This window comes from Saimiri boliviensis, chromosome 15, assembly GCF_048565385.1.
Source record: "Saimiri boliviensis isolate mSaiBol1 chromosome 15, mSaiBol1.pri, whole genome shotgun sequence".
Classification (NCBI taxonomy): Eukaryota; Metazoa; Chordata; class Mammalia; order Primates; family Cebidae; genus Saimiri; species Saimiri boliviensis.
The window spans coordinates 7,928,529-7,937,033 of NC_133463.1; positions in this window are offsets into that span (position 1 = coordinate 7,928,529).

Sequence of the window (8,505 nt, forward strand, 5' to 3'; positions counted from 1 at the left end):
TCTTTTTCATTACTGAATATTATTTTATGGCTATGTCACATCTTATTTATCCACTCGTTGGTTATGGATATCTGGGTGCTTTCTGCATTGTGGCTCCTATAAATAAGCTTCTATGAACATTACTATACAAGTTTTTGCGTGGACATATGTTTGTTGCCTTAAAGTCTATTTTACCTCATAAAAATATAGCTAAGCCAGCTTACTTTGGGTAGTATTTGCTTGTTAGAATTTCCCATCCCTTTTCAACTTTCTGTGCCCTTACATGTTTGATATTGCTTGTAATGAAAATACAGCTTTCGGCCACGGCTAGTGGCTCACACCTGTAATCTCAGCACTTGGGAGGCTGAGGTGGGAGGATGGCTTTGGTCCCGTTCAAGCCTGCAGTGAGCTGTGATCACATCACTACACTCCAGGCTGGGTAACAGAGCAAGACCCTGTCTCAAAAATCAAAGTGTGTGTGTGTGTGTGTGTGTGTGTGTGTGTGTGTGTGTGTGTGTATGTGTAGCTTTATATCTTTTTGTTCAGCCTAACTTCTGTCATTTACTGACAAATTTAGTCCATTACAGTAGAAATTACTGTTATTTTTGGATTCGTATGTATCATAGTATGCAATGCCTCCTTCTATGTTTTATATGCTTTATTTCTCCTTTTTCATCTTTTTTTTTAATGGAGCCTTAAAAATTTCATCCCCATCCCCACTACTTTGGAATTTACTTCTATTTATGTTCATTTTGTTAGTTAGCCTTACACTGTGAACGTTTAGTTTTAGTGCTGGGATTACAGGCGTGGACCACCGTGCCCAGCTACACAAAATAATTTAAAAATTAGCCAGGCATGGCTGGGAGCAGTGGCTTATGCCTGTAATCCCAGCACTTTGGGAGGCCAAGGCGGGTGGATCACGAGGTCAAGAGATCAAGACCATCCTGGCCAACATGGTGGAACCCCATCCTGGTCAACATAGTGAAACCCCGTCTCTACTAAAAATACAAAAATTAGCTGGGCGTGGTGGCGCGTGCCTGTAATCACAGCTACTCAGGAGGCTGAGGCAGGAGAATTGCCTGAACCCAGGAGGAGGAGGTTGCGGTGAGCCGAGATCGCGCCATTGCACTCCAGCCTGGGTAACAAGAACGAAACTCCGTCTCAAAAAATAAAATAAAATAAAATAAATAAAAAATAAAAACTAGCCAGACGTGGTGACACACGCCTGTAGTCCCAGCTACTCAGAAGGCGGAGGTAGGAGAATCACTTGAACCTGGGAAGTGGAGGTTGCAGTGAGCCAAGATCACGCCACTGCACTGTAGCCTGGCGACAGAGCAGGACTCTGTCTCAAAAAAAGAAAAAAATTAGCCAGGCACGTGGCAAGCCCAGCTACTCTGAAGGCTGAGGTGGGAGGATCACTTGAGCCCAGGAATTCGAGGCTTCATTGGGCTATGACCATGCCACTGTGCTTGCTCCAGCCTGGACGACAGAGTGAGACCCCATCTCTTAAAAAAAAAAAAAAAAAAAAAAGAAGGAAAAAACCATAATAATGCCCTTGAGATCCATCCAAATCATGATGTACATCCTTCTTGTTTATTCCTACGTACTATTCCCTAGTATTGATGCACCAGTTTGTTTAACCATTCTTCAGCCATAGGACTTTTTGCTTGTTTCTAGTTTTTGGCTATGATGAATAAAATTGTTACAAATAACCCTGTACAGGTTTTTGTGTGGACACATTTTTGTTTCTCTGGAATAAATGCCCAAGAGTGCAATTGCAAGGTTATATTAATGTATGTCAGATTTTAAATAAATTGCCACATTTTTGCAAAGTGGCTGTACCATTTTACATTCCCACCAGCAAGGATGAAAGCTTCCATTTCTCTGCATCCTCACCAGCATTTGGCATTGTCACTGCTTCTTATTTTAGATATTCTAATATATAGTGATATCTTATTGGTATTATTATTTTTTTTTTAGATAGAGTTTTGCTTTTGTTGCCCAGGCTGGAGTACAATGGCACAATCTCAGCCCACTGCAACCTCTCCCTCCTGGGTTCAAGGGATTCTCTTGCCTCAGCCTCCCGAGTAACTGGGATTACAGGCACGTGGGATTACAGCCTCCCGAGTAGCTGGAATTACAGGCATACAGCCTCCCGAGTTGCTGAGATTACAAAATCTCTACTAACTGTATTTTTAGTAGAGACAGGGTTGGTCAGGTTGGTCTTGAACTCCTGACCTCAGGTGATCCACCCACCTCAGCCTCCCAAAGTGCTGGGACGACAGGCGTGAGCCACCTCGCTCGACCCTCTTTTTTTTTTTTTTTTTTTTTTTTAAGACAGGATCTCACTTTGTCATCCAGGCTGGAGTGTAGTGGCAGTGATCATAACTCACTGTAACCTCTGCAAGTGATTCTCCCAGCTCAGCCTTCCAAGTAGCTGGGAACACAGGCACACACCACCATGCCTGGGTAATTTTTATAAATGTTGTAGAGATGGGGTTTCACCATGTTGCTGAGGCTGGGCTCAAACTCCTAGATTCAAGCGATTTGCTCCCCCTCGGCCTCCCAAAGTGCTGAGTGGTGGGATTATGTTTCATTTCCTTAATGGCTTAGTGATGTTGGTCATCTTTTCATGTGCTTGCCATTCATATAGCCTCCTCAGCAAAATCTCTCTTCAGGTCTTTGACCTATTTTCTAATTGGACTTTTTTTGTAACTGTTGAATTGAGAGAGCTCTTCACATATTCTAAGTGCTAGTCATTTGTCAGAATATGTGGTTTACAAATATTTCCTCCCAGTGTCAGCTGTCTTCTCATCCTCTTAACAGGGTCTTTGAAAACAGCAAAAGTTTTCAATTTCAATGAAGTCTGATTCATTTTTTTTTTCTTGCAAGGAGTGTATTTTTGCGTCATATTTGGAGACATTTCAAGCCCTAGGTCTCTAGGTTTCCGTGTTTTCTTATCTAAGTTTTAGAGCTTTACGTTTGACATTTAAATCTATGATCCATTTTAGGCCAGTTTCTATGTAAGATTTAGATGGAGATTTTTTTGCGTGTTTTTTTTTTTCTTTTACCTATGGATAGCCAATTGCTCCAGCACAATTTCTTAAAAGACTCTCTGTCCTCTACTGAACTGTTTTGTCACTTTTTCAAATATCAGTTGGCTGCACTTGTGTGAGACTATTTCTGTGTTACTTTGTTCTTTTCATCTATATGTCTTTCTGCCAATAACCAGTTTTGATTACTGTCTCAATTTAGTAAGCCTTGAAATCTGGTGCAACAACCCCACCCCCATTTTCTTTTTCAAATTATTATTTTTTAATATTAGAGGTGGGATCTCACTATGTTGTCCCAGCTGGTCTGAACTCCTGGACTCAAGCATCCTCTCACCTTGGCTTCCCAAAATGATGGGATTACAAGTGTGAGCCACCACACCTGGCCCTTCTTTTTAAATATTATTTAAAGTGTTGTAGTCCCTTTGCCTTTCTATATAAATTTTAGAATCATCTTGTATATAACCACAACAAGCTCGCTGGGATTCTGATAGGAATTGAATTACATTTGTATATGGGTGTGGACAGAATAAACAACTTTACTATATTGAACCTTTTAATCCATGAACATGGTGTTTGTCTCTCTCCATTTAGGCAGATCTTTTCTGATGTCTTTCATTATCATTTTGTAGTTTTCTGCCTCCAGCTCCTATACAAGATTTTTTAGATTTATCCCAAAGTATGATTTTTGTTAGTTTGTTTTTTGAGACAGAGTCTCGCTCGTCGCCCAGGCTTAGTACAGCGGTGCAGTCTTGGCTCACTGCAACCTCCATCTCTAAGGTTCAAGCCATTCTCCTGTCAGCCTCCCAAGTAGCTGGGATTACAGGTTCCTGCCTGTATGCCCAGCTATTTTTTGTTTGTTTGTTTTTGAGACAGAGTTTCACTATTGTTGCCAGGCTGGATTGCAATGGCATTATTCAGTTCAATGCAACCCCTGCCTCCTGGGTTCAAGCGATTCTCCTGCCTCAACCTCCTGAGCAGCTGGGATTACAGGCATGAGCCACCATGCCTGGCTAATTTTGTATTTTTAGTAGAGACAGGGTTTCTCCATGTTGGTCAGGCTGGTCCTGAACTCTCGACCTCAGATAATCTGCCCACCTCGGTCTCCCAAAGTCCTGAGATTACAGGTGTGAGCCACTGCACCCAGCCCTAATTTTTGTACTTTTAGTAGACAGGGTTTCACCATGTTGGCGAGGCTGGTCTCAAACTCCTGACCTAAGGGATCTGCCCACCTCAGCCTCTACAGTGCTGTGATTAACAGGCATGAGCCACCACACCTGGCCCTAAAGTACTATTTTTTAGCAAGAGAAAATGGTATTTAAAATTTTTATTTCCATGTGCTCACTGCTAGTATACACAATGCACTTGATTTTTGCATGTGTTTTATTTTTATCTAGTATTTTAGTCCCCAAATTAGCATTATTAGTTTTACGCATCCTCAGTGCTTGTTTAGTTACCCAGATGATTATCACTCTTTGTTCCCAATTCTCTGAATCTTTCCTTTCCTCCCTTTCACTTTTCTTCTGATAGAACAAACATCTTTAAAAAGTTCTGCCAATAGTCATTTTCCTATAAACTATTTAAAAATGGTTTTCTTTTGCCTTCAGTCAGAAAATTCCACCTTCCATTGCATAGATGTTTAATTGTTTATTTAACTGGTCCACCTTCATTCATGTTTGGTTATATCAAACATTGTACTGTCACAACTAAACACTTGTCCAGAGATGTGGTCTCACTCTGTTGCCCAGGCTGGAGTGCAATGGCGTGGTAATAGTTCAATGCAGCCTCGAACTCCTGGGCTCAAGGGAGTCTTCCAGCTCAGCCTCTGGAATAGCTGGGATTACAAGCAAGCACCATCACTCCCAGGTACTTTTTTTAATTTGAAGGCTTTCTTTCTTTCCTTTTTCTTTTCTTTGAGACAGAGTTTCGCTCTTGTTGCCCAGGCTGGAGTGTAATGGTGTGATCTCGACTCACTGTAACTTTTGCCTCCCGGGTTCAAGCAATTGTCCTATCTCAGCCTCCTGAGTAGCTGGGATTATAGGTGTATGTCACCACGCCCAACTAACTTTTGCATTTTTAGTAGAGATGAGGTTTCAGCATGTTGACCAGGCTGGTCTCAAACTCTTGGCCTCAAGTGATCCACTCACCTCGGCCTTCCAAAGTGCTGGTATTACAGGTGTGAGCCACCATGCCCAGCCTTCCTTTTAACTTTTGGGTCACCTGGTATTCAGTTGTAGGTAAACCATTTTCTCTTACGATTTGAAATGTGGGGGCTCAAAGCTCATTTTTGACAAGGCTAATTTTATGTAACCTTGGCCAGGGGCGGTGGCTCATACCTGTAATCCCAGCTCTTTGGGAGGCCGAGGAGGGCACATTGCCTGAGCTCAGGGGTTTGGGACCAGCCTGGGCAACACTGTGAAACCTCCGTCTCTACCAAAAAAAAAAAAATTAGCTGGGCATAGCGGCATTCACCTGTAGTCCCAGCTACTCAGGAGGCTGAGGCAGATCTGCTTGAACCTGGGAGGCGGAGGCTGCAGTGAGCTGAGATCGCACCACTGCACTCCAGCCTGGGTGACAGAGCGAGACTCCATCTCAAAAAAAAAAAAAAAAAAAAAAAAAAAAAAAAATGCAACCTCAGAATTTAAATTTTGAGAATGTCACTCTTCATAAAGTATTAGGTACAGGTACCTAAGAGTAAAGCCAGTCCAGGGAGATTCCTGATGTTAATATATAACTTCATGTGTTGACAGACCACATAAATGGTAATATACTTTGAAAATCAAAACACACATGAACACAAACTCCTGGTCAAAAAATTTCAAGGGATGATTCCGTTCCGTTTCTCCCAGTCCAGAGCCCAGACCAAAACAGACAATTTTCCCTTCACTTCCCTATGCTGGGGGTGGGGGCGCAGGTTTGTTGTTGTTGTTGTTTTTTTTTTTTCCAGTTCACCTACATGCATAGCCCTTAAAAGGATCCTGGCTTGGCTGGGCATGTTGGCTCACTTCTGCAATTCCAGCACTTTGGGAAGCTGAAGTGGAAAGATTGCTAGTGCCCAGGAGTTTGAGACCAGCCTGGGCAACATAGCAAGGCCCCATCTCTACAAAAGTATTTTAAGATAAAATAAATAAGGGTGAATTATTTACACACCTTATCTAATGTTAAGCCCCAAAGTTAACTGTGCCATGTGGGTTTTTAGTTTCCTTTTAGTTCTCTCTGGCCACTGGAGATTGTACCTTATGGTGAGCTGATTTTACTTTTTTTTTTTTTTGAGACAGAGTCTCACTCTGTTGCCCAGAAGGCAGAGGTTGCACAGTTGCCACTGCAACCTTTGCCTCCCAGGTTCAGGTGTTTCTCCTGCCTCAGCTTCCCGAGTAGCTAGTATTATAGGCATGTGCCACCACACCCGGCTCATTTTTTGTGTTTTTGGTAGAGACGGGGTTTCACCATGTTGGTCAGGCTGGTCTTGAACTCCTGACCTCATGATCTGCCCACCTTGGCCTCTCAAAGTGCTGGGATTACAGGCATGAGCCACTGCGCCAGGCTGGTGAACTTATTTTTATCATAGGTCGACTCAGCGTTTCCACGTCCTGCATTATATAAAATACACATCATTTTTGTGGTGCATGGCATTTAAATTACCCCAGTGGGGCACAGAGCAAGGTCGTAAACACCATGGAGTTAGGCACATGAATTTGAATCCTGGCTCTTGCACATTAATAGCTCTGGAATCCTAAGTAGTTTCTCTCTCTAGAGTTTGTTCTGTAAAATCAAGATAAAGTTGATCAGAGGATTATATGCTTAAAGGATATAAAATGCTTAGTACAGTGCCCAACATATATTAAATAAGAGTGGCTACAATAGTAGGCAAATTTCCCAACTATTCACATATACATACAACTATTGTTTCCCATTGGTAATTAGATCATAACAGTACCAAACTCTGACCATATTTAATAGTGAACAAACTTACTTTTAAAAGAATCATGCGCTAAAGATTATCATATGAAATAAAGTGCTGATGTGAAAGATTAACCTTTTATAAAACAAGTTGAAGTTAGACATAACATATTTAGTAAAGACTTTTCTTGCCAGGAGGACTATCCAAAAATAGAACAAGCTGCCTCACAGAAAAGGGAGGTGGTCACTAAGTATCCAAAACCAGAAAGTAAGGACTGCTTAACAGATCAGAGGGATTTCTATATTTGGAAAAGTCAGAAGTCAATGTTGAAATAAGGAGAAAAACTAATTGGATAACTGATTATCAACACTAATTAAAAAATCCCAGTGACTCCTACGTTAAAGAAAAAGAGCAGGTGCAGTGGCTCACGCCTATAATCCCAGCACTTTGGGAGGCTAACAGGGGTGGATCACCTGAGGTCAGCCCGGCCAACATGGCGAAACCCCGTATCTACTAAAAGTAGAAAAATTAGGCCAGGCGCGGTGGCTCATGGCTGTAATCCCAGCACTTGGGGAGGCTGAGGTGGGCAGATCACCTGAGGTTGGGAGTTCCGAGACCAGCCTGATCAACATGGAGAAACCCCATCTCTACTAAAAATACAAAATTAGACAGGCATGGTGGCGCATGCCTATAATTCCAGCTTCTCAGGAGGCTCAGGGAGGAGACTCGCTTGAACCTGGGAGGTGGAGGTTGCGGTGAGCCAAGATTGCACCATTGCACACCAGCCTGGGCAACAAGAGCAAAACTTCATCTAAAAAAGAAAAAGTAACCAGGTATGGTGGTGGGCTCCTGTAATCCCAGCTACTCAGGAGGCTGAGGCAGGAGAATCACTTGAATCCAGGAGGCAGAAGTTGCAGTGAGCTGAGATTGCGCCACTGTACTCCAGCCAGGGAAACAGGGCAGGACTCTGTCTCGAAAAAAAAAAAAAAAAAGGCTATAAAAGATAAACACCAAATAAAACTTCTTAAATAGGTAGAAACACTGAAAACCAAATTTGGGAATTTTTTTTTTTTTAGCTCATTAAAACTGAGTAACATGAGATTATTTCTTATGCCTAGTTCCATTCTTTTTTTTTTTTTTTTGAGACGGAGTTTTCGCACTTGTTACCCAGGCTGGAGTGCAATGGTGCAATCTCGGCTCACCGCAACCTCCGCCTCCTGGGTTCAGCCAATTCTCCTGCCTCAGCCTCCTGAGTAGCTGGGATTACAGGCACACGCCACCATGCCCAGCTAATTTTTTGTATTTTTAGTAGAGACGGGGTTTCACCATGTTGACCAGGATGGTCTCGATCTCTCGACCTCGTGATCCACCCGCCTCGGCCTCCCAAAGTGCTGGGATCACAGGCGTGAGCCACCGCGCCCGGCTGCCTAGTTCCATTCTAAGCCAACCATACCATCATCAAAATTTCTCTCTGAATATATATATATATATTAAGTACATTGTTATTTTCCTCCTTTTCATCAGATACATATATTCCAAATGTTAACATTCCAAATATTAAAATACTCAAAAAAG